The sequence below is a fragment of the Anopheles arabiensis genome, chromosome 3 (genome assembly GCF_016920715.1).
Source record: "Anopheles arabiensis isolate DONGOLA chromosome 3, AaraD3, whole genome shotgun sequence".
Taxonomy (NCBI): domain Eukaryota; kingdom Metazoa; phylum Arthropoda; class Insecta; order Diptera; family Culicidae; genus Anopheles; species Anopheles arabiensis.
Genome location: NC_053518.1, coordinates 69,037,658 through 69,061,909, shown reverse-complemented (window position 1 = coordinate 69,061,909; position 24,252 = coordinate 69,037,658). Strand labels below are relative to the sequence as shown.

The window sequence follows — 24,252 nt, the reverse complement described above, 5'->3', positions numbered from 1 at the left end:
ACGCCTACATCTAAGCCGCAAGCATTCGAGCACCGAATCTCGTCACACACCCGAATGACTGACCCCGCGGTGTGGTCATTAACCGATCATAATCGATTATACAACCCGCATCAAGCGAAGGGAATAAAAGCGTGCGGGTAAAAAAAAAAAGCGTGGAGGGTGTTAAGTGCGGTTATGTCAAGTAGAAGTCTTTTTTTGTTCGGTTGCTTTGCGCCTCACTAAAACACTTTCGGTGTTTGGTTTTTAATGTTTGTCATTGTGGTTTGTGGTGTGTAAGAGCAGTCGCTTTCTATTGAGTGATGGTGGAATTAATGAGATTGATTTTGAAAACAAATTCTCCATAAAACGTGCAACGGTTTAATGCATAAAATGGAATTGTTGATTAAAATTAAAAACGCTTCATGTCCAATGCTACTTGAGCCTCTCAAGCTACCAAAATGACGCCCAAACCTGATAATAATTCAAAAACTTGTCCCCAACTAACTCAACCAACCAACCAATCGAGCACGCGAAGCGCAAAATTCAATGTTTAAAAATTTAATTTCTGATTCACGGCGACGGTTTTGCAAAACGACGATGGCAGTCGTCAAGCGAAAAACTCTCCCCCGCTCATTGAAATGGAACCTGTTTCACACACCAACACCGCGGTGTGTGCAGGCTTCGATTGCAGGCCTTGCTGCTCGTCACCCGTCAACCGGTACCGGGACTCGTCTTGAGCGTGTCACACGCTGATTGAAAATGTCATCCACATGCAACGAGCCTCACATTCCGGCTCGAATCGTTTGCAGCTGCCCGTGTTTTATGTACTCCCAGCTGCATTTGCAAAGCTGCACACACACGCATGCACACACACATGCATACACACCGGAGGACGGTGTGTTTTATCCCTTCTAATGCGTGATCCCTCTCCCCCGGCAACTCGTCGTTTGCGTTTAGAGCGGTATTAGTGGATTCAGGTGGATCATCAAACGGATCGTTGCAGGACGCGTTCGCACGGAATGTCACTGAGCAGCGCTCCATTTCGCGCTGGGTAAACTGGGAGTGTGTTGAGAATGCAAAAGCGTACCCTGTTTGCGAATGGATACGATTGCTAGAGCTCGGGAGTGTTTCCAAGGTTTATATGATATTGCACATTAGAGCGAGGGAAGGATTTTGATGTTCGATTTAATTCCTGATATTGGGAATACAATAAAACAACTATTTAAACCTAATCTTGTTTCAAACATCACACTAACTTTTGCCCTATAATCGAAATCTTTGACATTGAAATGCAATTTCTTTTTCAACGTCACTCTTATGCACATTGCAATCCTGTCACTTGGCGTATCTTAAACAGCATAAGCTCTTCGTCTCAGTGAATAAAACGACCTTTCGGATGGCTCGACTCCAAAATTTGCTACTCAAGACAACGACCAACGGATGAATGATTCAACTGTCATTTTAGTGCACTCGAATCACTCACGCAAAGAAAGCCAGTGGCATCCCAGTGCTGTCATGCCAAAAGCTGTCTTGCTGACTGCAAACACCAAGCGACCAAAAGTGAATGCAAAGCTTTGACGAGCGAAGAAAGGAATTTAAATCCTTCTGCAAATCGACAAAAAGAAGAAGGAAAAAACGTTACAAAAACAATGTGGTAATAGTAAGAAATCCTCCATTTTCCCATTGCTGCACGATAAGTAGAATGAATTTGCTACAAATGCTCTCTCTCTCTCTTCGTTGCTGAAGAGCAGGTCAGCTTTTAATACCAAGAAAAAGAAATAAATGAATTCAGCAGCACTTTAAGAACGCACAAGAAAGCTTCACCTTTGAATGCACATCGTTTAGTGCAGGTGCTTGCCTAGTCTCGATCCTTCCTTTTGCCCGTCCTTTGTGCCTGTGTGTGTGTGTATGTGTACACTATTCAGATAGCTTTTTAGCATCGGAGATGTTGCCATTTGGTGTTTTCTGGCTTGATGCCACCATTTTCCATCGTCCCGCTTGCTTCTTCCTTACCGATGGAACCGGCAAGACACACCGATCACCATTCTGCCGCCGAGACGTCCATCTCACCATACACTGCGCACTCCATTAATATTCATTAAAAGCGTGAAAAGAAAACTTTTTTATCCTTCGGGTCCATCAGCGGGTGCCAACGCGGAGGTTTGTGTCTTGTCGGTTCCTTTTTTTGTTTTCTTGTTTTGAGGTTTTTCTACCTTCATTTCCTTCATTCTACGCGAGGAAGTAGCATTTGCTAGCTTTTTGCAAGCTGCGCAGTAGATTTAATAACATTTCTGTCGGTCTTGGGTTTCCATCTTTTTTTTTCTTTTTTGCTCATTGGCTTTGAGGTTAAGAAAAGGTGTGAATCTAAAAGTTGACAGCTTAAGGCGAAGGTAGCAGGGGACGGAAGACCGTTGCTGACAAAGGGAATAACATTTGCTGCGGTAAAACGCAAATAATACTTGAATGAGTTTTCTCAACGTAAAATGAAATACAATGTTGAGTTGAAATCATTTAAACTTTATCAGTTTATGAAACTGTTGAAAAGACTCATATCCTTGTTGACACAACAGAAAATAACTTAATTCATCAAAAATATCCTCACAAAATGCTTCCTTCACATACCCTCAAACAACTTCAATCAGGCAAAAGTTCAATAACGAAGAAAATTGGAACGCATTTAGATACACGCTCAATTATTTCAGTTACGATACGCAAACGAACAGCCTGCAATCGATTCTCTTATCGCATTCCCATTTCTATTGCCTTCCTTTTACTTGCTTTCTCCCACTTATTATTAAACCCACTACACCACTTCCGGTATGCAAGAACCGTTTCCGCCCCGTACAGCGAATCCAAAACCGAATCCTCACAACAACAGCAACAGCAACAACAATACGACCATCACATCTCACCCCACGTGCGGGATAGATATGCTCCCTCCTTCAAGCGCACATAAATTCTATTGATACGAAATAAATTGAACGTCTGCTCTGGTAAAAGACATCATTATTTTGAGTTCCGCAAGCGTGAAACCCGTCCAGCACTGCCGAAACGGAGCGAAGTAAAGCGCACAAAACCATTCACCTCTCCCCCCGTGCTTCAATGGATTAACGCAATCGGTTTGGCGCCCTAGGAGGAGGAAAAAAGTTTTGTTGCAAATGCGTACAAATTATGCCACCTACTGTGTGTGTGTTGTGTGTGGCAGTGGTGGTACTGGTGGAGGTTTCCGGTTCTATTATACTTTCCCAGTGGATGTGGCGACTACTTTCTCCCGGGGGTTGGAAGTTGGGATAAATGGATGAATCTTTTCCCGATTGATAGGGGAGAACCAGCAGAGGTAGGGAATGTGGGGCCGGACGATATCGGGATAAGGTTTTCCCCGTTTGCCACCTAGTTGCGATGAGGCGCACGGTACGATGTTGATGAAGCGAAACGAATTTGTCTTCCCCGGTTCGTCGTCCTTTGATCCGGCAGTGGCGTAAAACTTTCCACAAGGGTTCCGAAATTGAAAAGAAATGAGGTGCAAATGTGCATGTATTCGGTGCGGGGATCTTCCATTCTTTCCGTGTTTGTTTGGTTGGCGCACCTAATGGAGCAAACTAAAACGCACAATCGAAGAAATATGAGTTGCTTGTCAAATGGGTTTATTCTTCTCGCTGATAGTTCATCAATCAAAGCTTTCAATCCAGAGGATGTATTATTGATCACAAAAACATATTTTTCAACACATTCTATTCCTTAAAACAAACCACCGAACAGCTCAATTCGTTCAAATTAAAATTCTGTCAATAATATTAATGACTCCTTAATTTCAAATCTATTTCCAAATCAATATCGAAGAAGACACTTCACTCTTGCATGTTTGATGAACTCCAACAGTTGCCAACAGGTCGATGAAAAGGGGTCTAGGAAAGCACGAAAATATGTAAAGCAAAACAAATAAACCACCTCCTCCCTGGAATACCCTTTACGCGAAACGAAGCGGCCCAATAAATAAACCAGTCAAAGTATCATCAACCAGCGTCACAAGTTGCCAATTGTTGGACCGCCAAAAATTGCGCACGCTCCACAGGCGACCCACATTCGCCAGGTCGCGGGTGCTATCACGGCATTCGCACGGTAGTTATGCCGGAAATGTTAGGAATGTTTCTAGCCAGCCATGCCAACCAACCCAAACCCGAATAACAAAAACGAACCATACGAATCCAAACCACAGGCAACTACTGTACAGCTTGGTAGCCATTTGAGTCCGTTCGCTGAGGTTGCTGTGTTGCTTGTCGTTGGTTCGTTTGGACTCGGTGGACATTTGAATTTTTGCTTGAAATTATTTTGAAGCCACAGCACGGTGCACACAGGGCAGGCGGAGAGTGAAACGCTTTCCATCCACCTTCACAGAGCGCACCAAGAAGCAATTCCTTTTTTTTTGCTACTATTTACTGAGCAAATTAAAACAATCATCTCGCGTGATTTGGCTAAATTTGTTACATTTGCGTGAACGGTACGCTTTTACCCCTGGCTCCCAGTCTCTCTCACTCACTGTCTGCGGGGTTGTGAGTCCAAGCACTCGCTATTTGCTGAATGCTTTGCTTTCCGGCGGCAGGGAGCAACACACTATACGACTTGTTGGTTTTCCCTGCTGGCTGCAAGAGCACGAAGCCTTTGCTAGGAGAGAAGGAGCGAGCAAATATGAATATTAAATTGCTTTGTTAAAGCACTCCACATCCGGTGTGGCCAGAAAGAGTGACCAACCTCGTACCCTCGTGGACACACGGGCACTGGTTGACCACGGCTGCTCATTACGCGTTTGCGGAAGGTACGGAAGTCGTTGTCCTTTCGGTGGCTTGAGTAACGGCGGATGAGGGAAACGCCGGAAAAACAAACACAAAATGCTTGACGGTGAAAAATGGAAGGTGCGCTCTTAACCTAGTGCTGGTGGAAATAAATTGTGCGAGGACGAGATTTTTAGTTTGTTTGCTTTTTTAATTGTAAGTTTCTGAAACCTTTAAAAGGATTTAATTTTTTTCTTAATGAAGTATTAAGTATAGTGCTTTGAGAACATTGGTCAAATGAAAATTTCAAAATCAGTCATGCCATTTGATATACGAATTTTGGAATGCAAATTTCTGTCTTTACATGTATTTTCATTGATGAAATTCGTCCTCTTGCTGTTGCACTTTTCATTCCCTGGCAAAAGGGCTCAGCCCGAACCTGTCAGGAAATAATTTCAAGTTAATATATCTCCCCCTGACATCCTCATTATTTTTGGCAATGGAAGCAACACGAAAGTCGTCGTTCCCGTCGCCTGACGTACCTGATTCAAACGAACGATTTCGCTGGAAAAGATGAGAAGATGAAGATGAAGCAAGAAGAACCGGAAACCGGAAACCCACCGAAAAAATACCCGTCTAGTGGTCCCATTCAAAAGCGAACCATCAAGAAAAAGGTACACCCAAGCACAACCATACTTGCACAAATGGCTTGAAGAGGAGAATAGGAAATAAAATCCCCCCGAATGTCTCCCGCAACGGGGCTCGTACTCCGAGCAATGGGAAATAAATTACAATGAAGTGATCCGCAAGAGTAGAGCTGGTACAGGAAAGTGTGTCTGTGGGGCGAGAAAAGATCGTAGCAAAAACGACACAATGAAACACACACACACATTCACATGGGCTGCCTTCTAGGGGTTCCCATCCGGTCTGCTTTTCCTGTGGTTGCAGCTTGTTGGAGTTTATTGGACGAAAGGACACCTTCCTTGTGGGGCACAGGAAGAAGCCCTGCTGGGTGCTAGCCACGTCATCTGTCGCGCACCTATTGGTCAAATAAAGGATGGACCCCTGGCGCGATGGATTCACACTGGGTGGTGGGGGCCGTGTGGAAGAGGTCCCGTGCAAAGGTGGACACTAAAATCCGCCTGTGAATTATTGTAAATGGGGTCGATCATCAATCAATTGAGGTGTGCATGTGGCAAGCAAATGGAATGATAACGCTACGCAGGGAGTAGCACAAATCATACCCGTAGCAAACATAACCTCTTTAGCAAAAGCAGCATGTCCGTGTCGACACTTACACGTGTTCGAATTCGAAGTGCGCTTGAGCAGCCGCGCAATAGGCAATCGAAAAATTGTGAAAAAAAACACACCCTCAAAAAGAATGTCTTTCCACTACATCGAGAGCCTTCTTGAGACTAGCCGGACCCCAGCTCCGTGATTCATTCCCCGTGCCAGCCCATGAATTTCGCCCTCTAGTGGCAACACAAATCAAGGATGACATCGAATACTTAAGGTCATTAAGCGGACTCTCTTGCTTGCCTTCCCCCCGACTGGCTTGGGTGTCACTGTGTCGGTGGGTATCTAATAGCATGAACATCACACCGGGCTTTATTGGACAGACCAGGGCAACCAGCTCCCTTGAGCTCAGACCAGCCGCCTAGGACGGCAAAAGATTGCCCCGGTTGTGCAAGATAAAGAACGTCTCTCGCTACTCGGTATCAAAATGGTCCGTTTTTTTCGCGAAAATGCCATGACATTCCAGTGTGTCCAAGGAGGAAAAGAGAGTGCGAGCTGTGGCTATTCGAACGAAGCAAAAGTATCATGTTAAAGTAGCGAACACTGCCGACAAAAGCAATGGCAGACAACAACAAAAAAGTCCAGACATTTACATTCTAACATTTATAAATGGTGAACGATGGGCAAGCTGGATGAAGTGTCGATGTGTTTCTCGTGTTCGCTTACTCTCTCTCTCTCTGTCTATATCGAGGACGTTGCGCTCTCCGCTCTGTCCCCAAGTGTTCCCCAGCATGTTGTTATTAATGACCCGTCTATGTAAATATTTCGCTACTCCTCCATGAGCGTGGATTTCCCCGCCCAAGCATTCCATGCGTGGTTCTTGTGATGCTGGGATTTTTTTCTCTTCTCTTCTATTGACAGCATTTGCCCTGGCTGTCATTTTTTGCATGTAGCATGTTTCTTTACACAGCATTCTTTTTTTGCAGTTTGTTTCGTTCAAGCATTTAAGCATTTCGTTCACTCATTTCAGTGGCTCACGAGGGATTTTCCATTATGCTGGCAAAAGCAACACTGACACACAAAAAAACTCCACGCGCTGGCAAGATAAAACAGAGGCGAAGCATGGCCAAGGCCCGTTTGGGGCCCGCTCGGAATGGAACGTGTCGATTTTTCTGACACAAACTGACAGGACCTTAACCTTCAACCTTCCACCTTCTGCTGCAGGACGGTCGTCCCGATGGTTGGGAAAATATTTGGATACTTGATGAGAAAGTGCTTTGATTTTGAGACAAATTACGGCAAATGTTTCATGCTTGTGGGTCTTGCTGGCTTTTTTCTCTCTCTTGCTTCTTCCTCCACACACTTTGTCATTACCACTTGGTCGCTCTCCGCAGTGAATCCTTTTTTTACACGTCAAAGTGGCCCTAAGTTAGTCCGACGGGTTTTTTTTCTTCTCTTTTGGACCATTCTTCATCACTCTCGGGGATTTCGCTCGATCGACAGTAAGAGGCAGGATGTTTCGCTAGTGTTGGAATTTGTATGTTCTTTTTTGCATGTTCTCTCCCCTTCTTGTCGACACTTTGATCCTTCGTTCTACTATGTTTGACCTCCAACCAATCCGATGAGGTGACGATCGTGTGGAACGAAACAAGCTGAGGTTGCGCCATCATGTTGATATTACTCATTTTTTGTTTCCCTTCAAAATTCTCCACTCCTTTTGATTCAACACTTTCCAGTATCGTCAAATGAAGGTAACCAAATGCTTTTGCATTGGGGTTTTTTTTAGAGAACATTATTAAACATTCAACACATGACGGTGACATGGTGACTGGTTGGAGCGTCCGGCAGGCGAAAAAAAAACGGAATATCATTTTTAATTTTGAAAATCAATATTTAAATATCCTTTCCTCACATTCCCATTGATATGAGTGGGCAAATGGGACAGGGGTTTTAAAAAATGTGCCTACAGCAGGTGGTGCATATGCAGTACAAATGGATGTGCCTTTGTTTTTTTGTTTTTTTGCTCTGCTTTCGCAACGGCTTGCCCTGAACGGTGTACATAAATCAATCGTAATGTAATTTGCTCCGGACATAATCTGATAATTTGTCAAAAGAAATACTATTTTTTCACTGCATACTCTGCCAATGTGTTAAATCATTCACATTTTGGGGACACAAAATTCTTCATTCTTTCACAGAAATCTGTCAAAAAGTAATGACAAAACTTACTTGTATCTTGCACTGAGTTCTTCAATTAAACTATTCCTTTTTTCAAATAAAAAAAAAACAAACTAGTAAACTATCGGCACGACCGTACGGTTTGTCCATACGACCTGTCTTCTGTCAGGTAATAAAGCAATCATACATCATGCTTCAATTTTATGCCTCTAACTACCACTTCCACTACAATGTATGTACACCACCCTCTATCCACCGTTGAACACTATTGCTAGGCACTTATTTCATAATTCACAGGTTTACAAGTGTTAATTTACGAAACGCACCACAAACCAGCAAACGAAGGAACGGGGTACTAAAAAGGAACGTCTAGCATATATCGTTTACTACTGGCAAAAAGGCATCGATTTAACGGCAAGCTGCCCTTCCTACGCCAGCGTGAATAAAAGCAACGTAGGTTTATTGTGCTACGCAGGCTGCAAGGTGTATGTTGCAGTTGTTTTTTGTGTGTGCGTTTTGTTGGACCTCAGACCTGCAGCATGAGTTGCATGAGTGCAACGCATAAACGATAAGCATCGCCCATTCGTGCCGTGATGGTTAATGCAAAGCGGGAATGGTAAGGCATGATTTATCGTGGTAATCATAGTGTGGCTTCCTGTTTTTTAATGCACACTTTTAATGGGGCTTTTTACGAAAAATTTTAATACTTTAATGTGATTATTGTAAAAGCAACACATCGATCTCGATGGCTTTCCGATGAAACAGGACATCGCTAAGCGACAAACGCAATAAGTCAAGCATTTTTGCCTGAAGATAAGAAACGTTCCGTTCGATTGCGAGAAGTGGAAAACGAAACTACCTGCTTTACCTGTGAAAAACTACTCGCCCCCAGCGTACCAGTGTAATTGTTCGCGTCTCTTCTGATCGTACGATACGCGAACGCGATACCAGGACCAGGCAGTGTGGGGTGGAAAACCGCAACCAAGCTCGCAAGAAAAATCCCTTCTGGCAATGAATCTGTAATCATCAGTCCCACTGCTCTCCACTTTCAGCGCCACTCTCCACTTGGCTATAAAATTCCTCCGTAAAAAAACACACACCTCAACCACCTGCATTGTATCCATAGCGTGTGGATTGTGTTGCATCCCGTGCTTGGAGAAGAACACACTGGAGAAGCGACGGGAGTGCAGGATGCACTGCAGCTTTTTCCGGCAGACTGAACTTTCCACAAAACCCGCAACCCGAGTTCTCAATTCGTTGGCTGGAAATGGGGAAGAGAGAGAGAGAGAGAGAGAGAGAGAGAGAGAGAGAGAAAGAGAGGGAGGGGAGATCGGGCAGTTGGGTTAGCATTGTGGTCGGTGGAAACAATTCGATTGCTCGTAAACTTATTCGCTCGGAAATGTTTGATAGAAATGTTACAGTTGTTATTTGTACGCCGGTGGCGCTGTTTTTTTCTGCATTTTGCACTGCGCATCGCCATTCTCGTTGCAGCGGTTATCTCCGTGGTGCCCTTTCTTCTAACTTTCCGGTTCGTTCCTTTTTTTTCAGGTAGAAGTAGTAGCAGCAGTAGTCAATGGTAATGGTGCAACATGGGTATTGTGGTTGGGCACGGTTGGGCACGCGGCGTCAGGTGAAAGGGAAGTGATTTGTATGATAGTTTTCACACCTGCAAACATAACGATGTACAGCTAACATCCATGGTGCTTGCAGGATTTTCGCTCGAATCCGTTCGGACTACGGTGCACGGTGGTGGTGCTGCTGCTGCTCCTGCTGATGGCAGACTATGATTGAGCAGCATTTCATAAGCGGGGAGCGATGCAAAAACATGTAACGTTAAAATCGGGTTTTGAAGGTGAATGTGTGAATAATTGAAGGCACGGGCAGAGCGATATGATCGATGGTAAGCGTGTTTCCTGCTGAGCTGGTATGATAGGATGTAGTGAGGATGAACGGGTTTAATGTAGCTTTAATTGCGGTGCATTCTTGGAATTTTAAATGCCACAAAGCAGTTTATTTATTTGTTTGTTTCATATTTTAAGCAACATTGTTGGTAGAATCGATAGAGTGTTTATTAATTCGAATGAAAATGATTCAACTGAACTCACGAAATAATAGAAAGTAGACAATGATTATAGAATAATTTTCCAATGAACGATTCCTCACATTCAGATTGTTATCGAATGCGACAGATAGGTGCTATAATATCCTCACGATTCCAATGAAAAATGTCCTCCATGCGATGATTGATTTTTGTATTTTGCATTACGCTAACAACCATGTGAAATACAGATATTATAGCTTAAATGTCTCTTAGCTACGATTTTGATAAGTTAAGAGCCGTCTTTGAGCTAAAATGATATCACAACTATCAATTTCCAATACACCAAAAATGTCTAGACATTTGCGAATGTCCCCCAGAGCTGGGAATATTTTTATTCCACCCCATAAAACCATCGAACCACTACGAAACACTCAATTAAACTGCTTTACTACGTGCTGCTACGAGGCATAATGATAGTTTTATTTTCCCCTGGAATCGATTTAAGGACTGACGCTGCAAACAAGCTTCTTCGACTTCCCAACCTCGCCCAAAGGGGAACCATTTGCTGTCGTAAACATAAATCACTGCATTTTACAACTTCTTTCCCGCTTTACACGGTGAAACTGTGCGCAACTTCACCGTTTCCATCGGTACCGAGCGAAAGTTGACGCGTGCATATCCTTTGATAATTTCACCCAAATCCAAACCGGCTCGACTCCTGCTGTTCCCCGTCAATCAAGGCTGGAGCGACGCGCACAGCCCCAGCCGGCCTGCCAATGTCTCAGCACCGTCGCAGCAAACAGGAAAAGGGGGAAGATGTTGTACATTTCCCATTGAGCCCCGCTCGTTTTTCAGGTTTCAAAGCAGCAAGGGAGAAGGAAGTGGACAGTTTCAGGGATTTGTCCCCGGTCACTCTTCATCGCTGAACGACATGAAGGAGGACCGCTGCATGCGGTCCTTTACCCGAACGCTGACATATGCGCTTGTTACTGTCATGGCTTGGGCCCCGACCATCACTGGGCGCTGTCGCACGGTGCTGGGCGGGCGAGTTGACTTCCTTGTATCGGTTGACAGTGTCGGCTGACGGCGTGTAGGTGACATCAACGGCTTTTTGATGCAAAGAGGGCACCCGCGCTCAAAAGACGTTCCCTGTCCACGCATAACATACACACGTGTGTGTGTGTGTGTGTGTGTGTGTGTGTGTGTGTGTGTGTGTGTGTGTGTGTGTAGCTGGTGTTACGGGCAGCATGTTTCCTTTCGAGCAGGCTGGCGCTGGTGATTTACGGTACTTCCGTTTTTGGTGCACCACCAGCGCGGTTCCGCCAACACCGCCATCTTCGATCGAATGAAGCTTTATCTTCATCAAGAATCCTTCGGGGAGTACCTACAGTACCTGTGTGGAGTACCGTCAGGCCTCAAACCTCCTCCATCATACCAATAAATGCTGGCTCGTCGAATGGCTGTTGCGTAGCGGCTGTATGGATCGCGAAAGAAAGCCATAATGCCTCCATACATCCTATCACAAACAGGCGCAATATACACCACTAGCTAGCACAGCTCGGCATCGACAGACAAGCGTTGTGTAGCAAGTGGTAAACGGTTTTCGGCAAACATGTCTTCAGCGCCACCGGCAACGAGGATGGTAGAAAGGGAAGATAATTTTCTTCCACGAAATACAATCATTAATCATTTACATGTCACATTCTGTGTACGTTGGCAGGTCCCGTACGGGTGAGCGTAAAATCACGGCCAAGCTGCTGGAAGGTGTTTTCGCGGAGTGTGTAATTTTGCTTTCGGCGTTTATCCGTGCCTTCCCCCAGGACGTGCCGTACGTGGCCTTTGGTACAGTCGAACCGCATACAAACGGTTATCGTACACATGCAGAAGATACACACATTGAAGGAAGAACGGTTTGGGGTGGTTTTCAAACTCAAACTGCCGTACTCGGGGAAGAACGTCTCTCGTCCTATCAAAGGAATTGAACTGTCAAGACTGTTAAATTGGGGGCCGGTGGCGTTTGGCGTTTTCAAGCGGAGGGACCATATGAAATCAAGCGAGGCAAAGCGAATCATAAATGGTTACATTCACCAGTTGGGGAAGGAAGAGAAATCAAACTGTTAAAACTAAAAACGGGAGGGGATTTTGGCATTCGTCGATAAGTAATTTCACCTGACGCATTTAGTTGTTTAGTTGTTACTTGTTCTGTCTGCCCTGATCGAGGAGCGTGGAAGCTCTTGACAGGTCGATCTTGTTAGCATACATCACTACCTTGACGTTTGCAGCAATGTTATTATTTTGTCCCATTGGCTGTGACAGGTCGCGAAGCTGCTGTAGCTTTAATTACATTTTAATCTTTCAACAGTCTAACAGTCATCAGAAGTAATGACATATTTAATTTATTTTGATGATATGAAGATAAATTATCCAAATTTGTATTTTTTAACATCATTTAAGCTAGTTTCATCCAAAATGTCTACTCCTTTTAAATATATTCGTTCCTTCTCAAACATCAAACTGTCTCATTATTCCAAAACGTCTCGAAAAAACGTTTTCAGCTCGCCACGCTAACGAAAGAAAACGAACACCCGAAGGGAGAGCAAAACATCCTGCCAGAGCAAAACAAAAAAAAAAAAAACAAAAAAAGCACACTGGCAAATATTTGCGGATAATATTGTTAGTGGAGTTTGATAAATCCAGCTTTAGCTTTTGTGTTTAACTTTGCTCCCGCACACAAACACGCGCGCACGGCACGGATAGAACAAAAACTGTCTCCCTGTCTTGCCACCGCAAGCGCAAGCGGGATGGATCGCTTTTCCTTCCACGGACGGCTTCTCAAGACTGTGTGCGCTCGCTCGCTTTTTTGCTGCTACCTGTCGCCGTCACTTTTCCGGGGCACTGTTTCTGTTTGATTTTCCCCGGTTCCGTTACAGTGCGGGGTGGCCAATACGGGGTGCGATGGGGATGGGTGACCGTTTGCTTGTAGGATTTCCACCATTTTTTTTTGCGCAGGCATTGTTGGGGAGCTCGCAGAAGAAGATTGGAAGCTTCGGAAAGGAAATCCGGAAGTATAGGAAGCGAAGCAAAAAGCTCAACCAATGGTGCACAAAAGAAAATATTAGTTTACTTGTTGACCACCCCAGCACCGCCACCATCACCACCACGTTGGAGCCGGCTTTTTTCCACATTTCACTGCCCAGCAATAAGGATATCGATCCGAGCGCGTCTCGTTATTGTGGTCGGTAGCCGCCAATATGGTCGGACAAAGTCGTACGATTTCTTCGTCTTTCGCTACCGTCCCGTCCCCGAGAGCCGGGCTGGCGCGACTCATTCAATGAGATGTAATAAATCCTGGATCCTTGGCGTACACCGTACACGGGCCGGTCACTGGTCAGTATCCAATTTCATCGGTAAACTTAAGCCCTGAAGTGTACGGAATCGTAAAGAGCATCGAAACGGGACGACGGGACGGGATGGGAGCGTTTTTCCTGGGAGATTTTACATATTATAGCACCGATCCGTCGCATTCGATTCCGATCCGCATGTGAGGATCGGATTGGATGGTTTCTTCCCCTGCCACTCACACACCGCAACCACACAAGCCGTCCTTCTTTCTTCCTCTCCTACAATCTCAGTTTGTGCTCAGGGCACCGAATCTAACCTTTTCCAGCTATCGTGAAGCCCTGTGCCTCTTACGATTCTGGCAATTCAATCGATCTTTCGGACGGTTATCCGGACAATAAATTCGATACACAAATAAATGCTTCATACCTGTATGTGTGTGTGTGTGTTCGTATGTGCTTTCTATCCGTGCAGGGCACAACCCCGAGCTTGCTGCTGTCTTACCCAACTCACCTTCTGAACTGCACTCGAACAAAAAACCAAGCAACACAACATCGTAACCGTTCGTCAGGGCACCGGGTTGGCTTTTTTACTGCCCTCCCTTCCATCTCGCTCTATGCTAGAAAATCCCTTCGGACCAAATCAGCCGGAAAATCTGCACAAAGACCGATCGAGTCGACCTCCCGGTTGGGCCGGTGGTTCTGGTTGGTGTGGAATTAAAAGGCTGACCAACCTTTTTTGCCCTGCCGCCCATTCCTTGTCCGGCCGTCTGGGGCACTGGAAAGTGTTTCGCTTCGTTGGCTTCCGGGAAGGGGGCAGCCTTGCCAATTTGGAGCTCCTGCTCGGGCTGTAGGCTCTTGAGGTAGGAAAAGGTATATAACGGCAGCTTTCGACAGAAATCAATAAAAATTTATGATTCCATTTCTTCCATCCGGCATGACGTGCTCGGATGGGAGGGCTTAGATTTGCTGGGGACACATTCGACCAGGACATGCTTCATCAGTAACGGCGACGCTGGTGGAAAATGTATGTCATGTTTAATACATCAGCAGCTGATAGATTTCTTTTCGGTCAGAGGTAAACTGTTTTCAAGGTGTTTTAATTGAATCCATGATAATAAACGATTGAGACAAAGCTTTGTAAATGCATTCGGTTAAATCATTGATTTATAGCACAGTGAATAAACGAACAAATGAATACTAATGAAATACACTTAAGTGAAGCACTTTACCTACACCTACAACAGCGCATCGACGAGATCAAAAAGCTCTTCAATCGGTAATGTATCCTCACCACTCAGGCAGTAATGGATCTTATCGTTTCAATCATCATCTACCGAACGATGTGTCCCACACAACAACTTAACAAAGCAAAACATGTCACCCTTTCGATGGGACCCCGATAAGTATGCCTGCCATAGGAACTGTCCCCATCGCTCATTCCCTTTGGAAAACTATTCCATGATTAACCGTTTCCACTTGATGAGGTTTCCAATTGCTCCCATTTTGCTTGCCCGCAAGCAGACAGCTAAATGGCTCCTGGGTCGGCCAATCGAACCGTATTCCAGTAACCCATTTCCTTCCGATCCACGCCCGAGAAAGGGGTACACAACATTATCCCCATTGAATAATGGCCGTCAATGTCAACGGTTCGGTCGTTTGGGGGTAATATTTTGCTGGCCACTTTTGCTCCGTCCGCTAATGTGGTCGATGTGGATAGGTTCTCCCATATTTCTGTCTCACTTTTTCATTCTCTATTTACATCGTATTGATGGTTTGTGTATGTTTCTTTATTTCTTTTGTGACGCCACTGAAGGAGGACTCGTTGATTGGCACACAAATGAGATGTATTTATCAAAGCGTAATCGTTCAGTTGGTATAGTTGAAATTACTTTTTAATTCTTTTTTGACATTTGTATCATTCCATACTTTAAGTCACTAAACAACACCTGAAAAAGAAGTGTTATTCAGCTGTTATGATATAATCCAATTTTTGGCTTCATTTACAACAATCAAGGCAAATGTTCTTAAACATAAAAGTTTCTTGAAGACCGGAAATAAGGCGAAAAAATCATTGATTGCGACTTTTCTTGCATGAATTGAATACATTGTGCACAATCTTCTCAAAAATGTAAAAAAAGCAATCCAAATTCTGCAACTGCACAACGTAACCTGCTTTCGATGTAACATTTTTGGCAACTAGCAACGATTCAAACCATCACCAAATGGACTATCCAAGCACAATTTAAGCTTCCTGTTTCCACCGCCATACTTAGCAAATAGAAAGCGAAAGAAAAATAAGACAAAAATAGCAAAAGATAAGAATTTTGGGAAGCCAGAAACACGCACACAAAAACTCTATGATCCAGCATAAAACTGGAAGCCACATTTCATCATTCGCGGAAGCAAAAGTGTACAAAACAAATACATTGCCAGCGCCAGTCTTCACGGCGACGGTAAGCAATAAAAACGGGAGCAGCAACCGATACAGAAGACATATGTAACCAGGAAAATCTGTGAACGTCGCCCGATCACTATCAACCTTTTCGCAACGCGACTAGAGCTGTCATCTGGAGCAGTACAGCGTTTTCCACACTTTTTTTCTGGATTGTAGGGTTTTGTACCGTGTTGGCAGTTTTATTCCCTTACATTTGAGCAGTGTGCACCCATTTCCGGTTACTTACAGGAAAGTATGGGACAGGTGCAGTAAGTCAAAGTCGTCGATTTTAAAAGCCAATCTCAACTTGGCTAGATCCATCTCAAAATATGAGTAAAAAACAATACAATGAAACAGTATTATAACGCAAGCAGTAACGAATGCGCTCCATTCATGCAGAGCGAAATGCCAAATCGTCAACCGTAGTGACGGTAACAAAAAGTAAAGCTACCGATCGGCTGTCACCGCCAAACGTGTTGCGGGGAAAGACAGAAAGCGGTAGCGATAAAATTACTTTTCAATAGAAAAATTAAATTCCTGGCAAAACTTCCACAAACTAATGCAATGAGCAAAAAAGAGCGAAATGACAAAAGTGGTAAAGGAGCAACAAAAAAGGACACATCGCAGTACTGAACTACGGAAGTTAACTTCCCTGATAGAAAGTCAGTCAGTCGGGCTAGTAAACGGGAGGATAAAATCAGGAAGGAAACCAGCAAACGCTCGCTCAGAGATGCAGGAGGATCAGCAAAACGAAGCAGAGCGAGAAAAAAGCGCCGACAAGCGAAAATAGAAAGAAAGTAAACAGGACGCAGTAAACGAACTGCGATACAAAACTACATTAAACTTGAGCGCAGTGTTGCGCAATTGCGCCAAAACACACAGAGCCACTCACACACACATACACACACACACACATACGGGAAAACGCGATGACCAAATTGCAGCGTGCTCCACTACCTCCAATAGGAGCCCCGGAGCACGATACGGAACACCAGAGAATTGGCGAAAGAAGACAAAAAGCAAGCGACAAACCCGAGAAAGGCAGCAATCCAATAAAATGTAACTAACATTTTTACATTACTTTCATGGGTTTTGGTGCAGCTTGCCAGCAGCTTGCCAGCAAACAAAAAGCGGCCAAACACACTCACACAAATTTGGCTCATTTTTCGGACAAGTAATGTCAAATTACGGAAAAACTTTAGCTTCCCGTCCATTTCCTGGGTTCGCTCGTTTTTGTTGTGTGCCGTGGCATTTTTATGTTTTTGTTTCGATTTTCTGAACGAAATGCGAACTACAATTCATTTTAGGTTTATTAACTCGCGTGGCCAACAATATGCTCCATGGCACTCTGTTCCAGGTTTGGCACCAAGTGTGGGACCGGGACAGGCAAAAAAGGCAAGCGGGATAATGTTTTGCTTGATGCACACTGGCGTTGGCAAAGTGTCATTCCAGCACGTGCACGTATTTATCGTCCACGGGTGTCTTGGGTAAGTTCGCTCCCTTGCTCGCAAACGGAAACAATTGTGCCCGGCATAAGCAGGTTACCTAGCGTGCCCGTCCGATGCGTTACCTCCCCTACCGAGTGCGAGTTTTATAAAATTTCAATCAACTGATTCAAAGCGATAGTTAGTTTCATTATTAATATCGTTCGCGGCAACGAGACGCGCCAAACTGGAAGGGCTCACTTGGGACGGGTACGCCGTACGTGCCAATCGCGAGTAGCTGGACTGTTTTTTTTTGCCATGCCCAAACACCATTGGCAGCATATTGGTGTATTAAAATGTCGTAGGGTGGCTCGCTTTCGGTTTGGTTAGTTTGAGCTCTCCACCTTGCGTCTGAAGTGGCTGACAGGTTCAATTTTCACGGTCGACGAACGTGATTTTGCAAATAACCGGAACATGAGTGCCCCGTGAATCGACACATTTTCCGTACCCCTTAGCTGGCAGGCCGCTTTGTAGAGGGAAGGCACAGGAAAAAAGGCTCGAAAACTACGTGCTACGTACACTTGCCGAAACATCCGCCACTAGAAAAGTGGGCAAAAAGCGAAAACCCGGCCGAAAGGTAAGCTTCTGCAAAAACTTGGGGGCACAAATTCGGTTCGGAAATCAACGCACGAACACACACACAACAAGCCCTTCCGCATGCTTCTCCTTGAATGCGGAATCTAATAACGCGTCAACCCTTCCCTTATTCGCTCGATTCGCATGATTGATAGATTGAGCGGAACGCAAAACGGGTGGCCGGACGGACCCCTTTACCGTCTCGTGTTGGCATTTTGTTAGCCTGCCGAACCGATCGAACGCGGCGCAGAGCCCCTAATCGAGAACGTGTGGACTCGCACATACTCACCGAGCAGCACGTCGCAAAATTAGTCATCAACGGCCGAAGCGCTTAAGTGCGCAAGCAAACGCTCCGCCCCGGCACAACGGAGGGTTTTGAAGTGGTGCTTCAGAAAAATGAACATATTTTCAGCCTCTTTGCGCGCGCGAGTAGATTAGTAGATTGGATTCTGTTGATGGCAAGATTTCGCACCGGTTGGGCGATGTTTTGGGTAGCAGTTTGGAGTAGCGTTATGATGAATATTTTGATTTTAAAAAATAGAGCTGTTTGTTAAATTTCCTGTCAGAATTGCCGTAAGTGAAGTCACGCTGAGTTTGCAAAATATTCCACATTTAGAGAGATGAGTATTGAGCAAAACTGTTGTGAAAAATTATCACTAAATTAGTGGCTGTGGTATACGGATTGCCGAAAAACGAAGAGCCAACTAACCAATCTGAATTCATTTCATAATTCTAATTTGAACTAATCAGTTTAAATAAATATTTAATTTCCAACAACTGTCTTAACATCTAGCCTTGGAGAACTGAAGAATTCATATTTTAAAATGTAGCAATACAGCCATATTGCATTTATAATTTAGAGGTACTGGCTTTGGAGGATCTTTAGTTAGCTCATTTGATAATTAGGAGATATTCTCTTTAGAGAGACGTGAGATTATAAATACTGACCGTCAAAGAATACATATCACAGGAAGAATGCAACAGAAAAAGCTTCCAGATTTTATAAACTTCTCTGAATTCCAAAAACAAACCACAGAGTCTACATTTAGGCGCATTCTCTTTGATTTTGATTCTGAGAGAGCAATCGCTATGTATTTTTTGGGACTTCAAGCACTCTGTCTCTAAGTGTCTGAATTTGTCCTAACTGACCTGTAAAGTTCATCATAATTTCTTCTTCAAACTTTGCTTTACATTACGATACCGCTAATTAGCGAAACATTTTTACAGCGAGTCAAAAATCAATTCCAACCATTTTCTTATCTCTTTAGTGCCAGAACACACCTTGACGCCTTGATTTGTGCCAGTAACGTGCACTTCGTTCCATCAAGCTGAACCCGCAAACCTTCCTCGCGCATGTCACACCCATCGCTCTTTCGCTTATTATGCACACTTTCCCTCTCGGCCAACTTTTCTTACCTTTTCGCGCGCCTTAAACCCCGCTCCTAAGCGCAAAATGCGCAACGTGGCAAAAATCACGGCAGCTGCAAACTGTCCCCTTTCCACAACACAAGCCACAGCTTGCTTGCTTGCCTTCTTCGGTCCGCTCGCGACCCATTAATCATTGCCGCGCGCGCACCGAGTCCCCTTTTTCGGTTATCTTTCGGGCTGACGCTTACACGGTGACATCTTCAAACGGTTCCCGACCGCCAGAGTTTGCGGGACGGCCAACGGTATTAACGGCAAAAAAAAAAAGTGGGAAGGAAAATTCTCCTCCCAACACTCTCAGCAACACTGCTTAAAGAGCAAACACTCCACAGCGCGCCAAAGATTAGCCCATTTCGAGTTTGAGCAGGACGACGAGGACGACGTGCGCACACAGGCGCATCCATAAATGACACCGTGACCAACTGTCGTCCTTCGCGCGGGATGGGGAGACGTCTATGCCAATGGGCGGATGGAATGGGGTGGGCGGCGAAAATGGAATCATTTTATTTCGCATTTAAAATTGATTACATTCGCATTTGGTTCGCCGTACAACTCCCTCGTGTAATGCACGTCGAGTGACGAGAAGCGGAAAACCTTCCTTCTTTTTTGCCTTTGGGTAAGTGAACTGTTTTTTTTTCTCTCCTACTTCCACTGCATCTACTTCCATCCGTCTCAAGACGCTGCGAGGGAGTATTCCAATAAGTGTGTGGAGTATGATAGTAAAAAAACGTGGCCGTGGCGAGGTAACTGAGGGTGAGAATACAAGAATGTTAATTTCTTCGCGTAAAATTGGGGTGCCGGTGTTGTGTGTGTGTGTGCTCGGCTGTAGTGCTGGTGGCAATTCATTAAAATAAAAATGACTTCTCGCTTCGGTTAATATTCATCATTTGCGAAAACGATTTCCGTGCTCCACTTTTCCTCCTCGTTATTTATGATCTTGTTTTTTTATGTGACGCAACTGAATGTGATGCAGCAGTTTTGGGTTTGATTTTCACAATTTTAAAATTGCTTATTCAAGCACTTACAGAATTTTGCGAAAAGAAAGTATGAACATTAAAGCAATATTTATGTGCAACGACGCAAAGTGGCAAAATCAAGCGCAAAATATGCAACACAACGGAACAGAATGGTCCCCGTTTTTTCGCAAACGTCATCCCCAAACACTCCTAGGACGGTGCTGAAACAAATTTTCAATTTGCCAACACAAAATTTGATAAACTCGGCAAACACTCCACCGACGAGCGTTCCGTGTGCAGTGTGAAGTAGCCCCGGAGGGGGAAGGGGGTGGGGGGAACCACACAAACACTCTCGCATACGCATTGCTCGTCATCGAATAATGGTTTGGAAGAGGTTTTCTGGTGGGGAGAAATTTGAATAAATCACTTTCACGTGACTCTTTCAACCGCGCGTCTAGCAAGCGCCGGTTCGACGTTTCGCATTGCTCCTGGCGCTCACAGTTACTATCTGCTGCTACAAGCGAGCGAACGAACGCACCCCAAAAGCTGCAAGGAAAAGGTCACCATCAGGGGGTAGGTACCTTGTCTCGTTCTGGGGGCTCCGCAGCCCTCTTTTTTTTTTTTTTTTTGTTTGGTCCAAAGTTTCGCAAAATGGCAAATCACTCGGTAATTTAGTTATGAATGTAAATATGACGAGCAAGCGACGCGATGCTGACACAGCCACATGTGTGCGTGTGTGTGTGTGTGTTTTTCGATATGTCTGTGTGTATGGGAGCACTTACACTCAAGGCCGGCCACTTTTGTTGACGGATCTGATGTTAAAACAAAACACGTTTTGCTAGCAAGAGTTTTCCGACCAGTTTTTCCTGCTGTGGTACAAGCTGACGGTATTTTTTTTCTCTTTTTAAAGATACGTGTGTCTGGAATTTCGTGGAAGAAACAATACGCCAAAAGATGGGAAAGAAAGGACGTCTTTCATCGATTCAAACCACAAATCAAATCAAACGCACAGTGAATTCTTCGAACAAAGCACACACACTACGGCAGGGGATGACAATGCCGAGCGAAGTAATATAAAGTAAGTTTAGTTCGAAGAATTCAAAGCTATTCGGTGTTTTGAAATGGGTGTTTTCTTTGTTTCATGTATCTCGCAATATGATGTTGGATTCTTATGTAATATTATACTCTTTGTAAAAGTATGAATGAAGCTAAAAATGGCTTAAGTGACGACCTCTTAACCAGACAAACAATATGGTCAGACAATGAATCTGTGTAGATTATAGATAAAAAAAGATAACGCACTAAAAAAGAAACAAAACTAATTGTAATGTCATTCTTATAACACTCAAAAATAACATTATGGCATTCTTTGCTCTAAGGTAGGTCAAGTCGAATGGATGATATTAAAAAATAAGCCCTTTTTTAACATTCCTTGAACATTTAAATTGCTCAAAAAAAATCCACAAAAGATCACAAAGGTTAAGCGCTCCAACAGGTATAGAATAAATCATCCCCTAAATACCCATAGGCAATGATGTTTAAAGACTGAATTAAAGGCCTACGCAATATTTCCTACCAACTGACACATGACGCAGTATCAATTTCATGGCTCGATTAGTTTCCATTTCCTACGGGTGATGCAAGAAAATGCGACAAAATCGATTAAATTTAGCTGTGGCGGTTGGCTTTGGAAGCAAACCCCCATTTGGTTAGGCCGGTTTTAGAAAATATTTTGTATCATTTTTTTGGTGAAGAAGAGTGTTCTTTCTATTCCTACAAAATTACATCAAATTATTTGAATAAAAACATAAATATAAGGAAGTTAAACTACGGAGAGTCTCCATTCAACAGTAATCTACCAATGTCACGGACGCGTAGACCGAATGTCGCAGATGATCGTACCATTTATCTTGCAAAGAGGAAAAACAAACCACACCCAAAGACACACATATGAATGAACGCATCATCTGCTGAAATTGTTTGTGCAGTACAATGGGAATGAGAACAAAACAACTCATCTTAGGCCCCCCTTCCCGACACTGACTGTGTGTGTCTGATGTGCCCTACATGGGCAGACATTGTTTGCCGACTGATAAGGTTTAATCATATGCGCGCATATTTCGAGGAAAAAGGTCTGCCCCGTTTCCACGTCGTAGATTAAAAAAGATCGAGACCTGCGAGACCGCAAAACAGCGAGCGTGCGCCGCCAGATATGCGATATGCATGTGCGGAGCCGAGTTAGAAAACAATGTTGGTGAGGTGAATGTGGAATTTAAAAAAAAAAAGAAAAGAAACCATCCCACTCTCACCACACACACACACGTATTACGAAGGACAAAATAGGCAAAACTAACGATGGTAGAAAGATGTTCCCCCCCCTGGATGGGGTGGGTGGACGTTGGGTCGGGGAGTGAGTGATAACAACAGGCGAAGCAGCATGAAACTATGCGACAAAACTTCAAAACTCGTTACAACCAACAAGTTGTCCCTGTGCGCAAGCAAACTGTGCGGGGAAAGAGTGGGGGAGGGGTGAAGGGGAGCAGGATTTGTCGGTGGCATCGCGGGTGGAAAAACTTAAAAATCTCATCTCGTACCTCGTACCCGCAACACGCGCGGCTCTTCCCTTTTAAATCCACTACCACAAGAAAAGACTGGCATTTGTGCATATTTCTCCCTCTCTTGCCTCTTGCCCTCGGCTTGGCCACAACACATTTTCTTCTGCTTTTTGCAAAGCAACGCGGCGCAACGATAAGGATTGGTTTTCCACTAGCACTTGTACTGGCGTCCCGGGGCCTTCTTTCCCTGAGCAATGGTGAGACTTCCTGTTGATGGTTTAGTTTCACGCTGCTTAAGAAGCAACACTGCTTCCCTCTGTGCCCCCACACCTCTCCACCAGGGTTCGAGTGTAACGACCGCACAAACACAAGCCAGGAGAGGGGTGAAGAAAAAAAAGGGCCCCAGCTCCAACGATACATGTCCGGATCGTAGCACAAGATCGGGTATGTCCTAGCAAACATCTTTCGGAGCGCCTGCGGAAAGCGTGTGCCAGTTTCCACTCCCCTCGACAGTCGAGGTGAGGATGAGGGTGGAAAACTTTCAAACCGAAAGGACAAATTGGTGCGAAGCTTGGCCGGCTTTTTTGCCCCATTGTTTATTCCATGCGTATTCTGGTGTCGCTTTCGACACGCTCAGTCTCTCTCTCTCTCTGTCTCTGCGCTGCCACCGTCTTAGGCGGTACATTGAAAACCTATCTTGCGGGAAGAACTTCGCCGAATGGAAGACGACCGCAATGCAAATTGAAGAGACACATGGGAAGGGACGGGATGGTGCAAGACGGTTTGAGAGCAAAACCCACAAGAACAATTTTTGCTCGAGCATCTCGGGCGGAAAACGGGGAACGGGCACCGGCGACGCGCTTCGAACTCGTTCCGCTAGGTAAGAAAAGTTTGAAATATGACTTCGAGGAAATATGACGACTGTGCTGTCTAACAAGTTTCCCGAAGCGAAGAATTTGCATACGCTGGTGGAGCTGGGTGGAGGAAGAGTTTTTCCTTATCTTGTGGAGACTTTTTTTTCCTTCTATGCTATGCCACATGTTACGGTTGCTATTTAATCTATTGATTTTCCGGTGCTTTCTACGGGATGTTTTGTTGTGCACAAGAGGTTTTACTCAGAACATGATTAAGTTAAGCAACAATTAATTACATGTTTACCTTTTTAAGTGAAAGGCAACGAGGTTAAGAAATAGTTTAACGAGTCAAAGCCGTGACTGCAAAATACATACCTGAAATGAGAGGAAGAGAGAGAGAAAAACACAAATTAATTTCTAGTTT

At 44.5% G+C, this 24,252-nt stretch overlaps 1 protein-coding gene across 2 annotated transcripts in view; it reads right to left on the bottom strand.

Moving 5' to 3' along the window:
* The window catches only part of LOC120903644 (teneurin-m), a 520,615-nt gene that overhangs the window by 385,987 nt on the left and 110,376 nt on the right, over window positions 1-24,252 (bottom strand). The window lies entirely within an intron of this gene.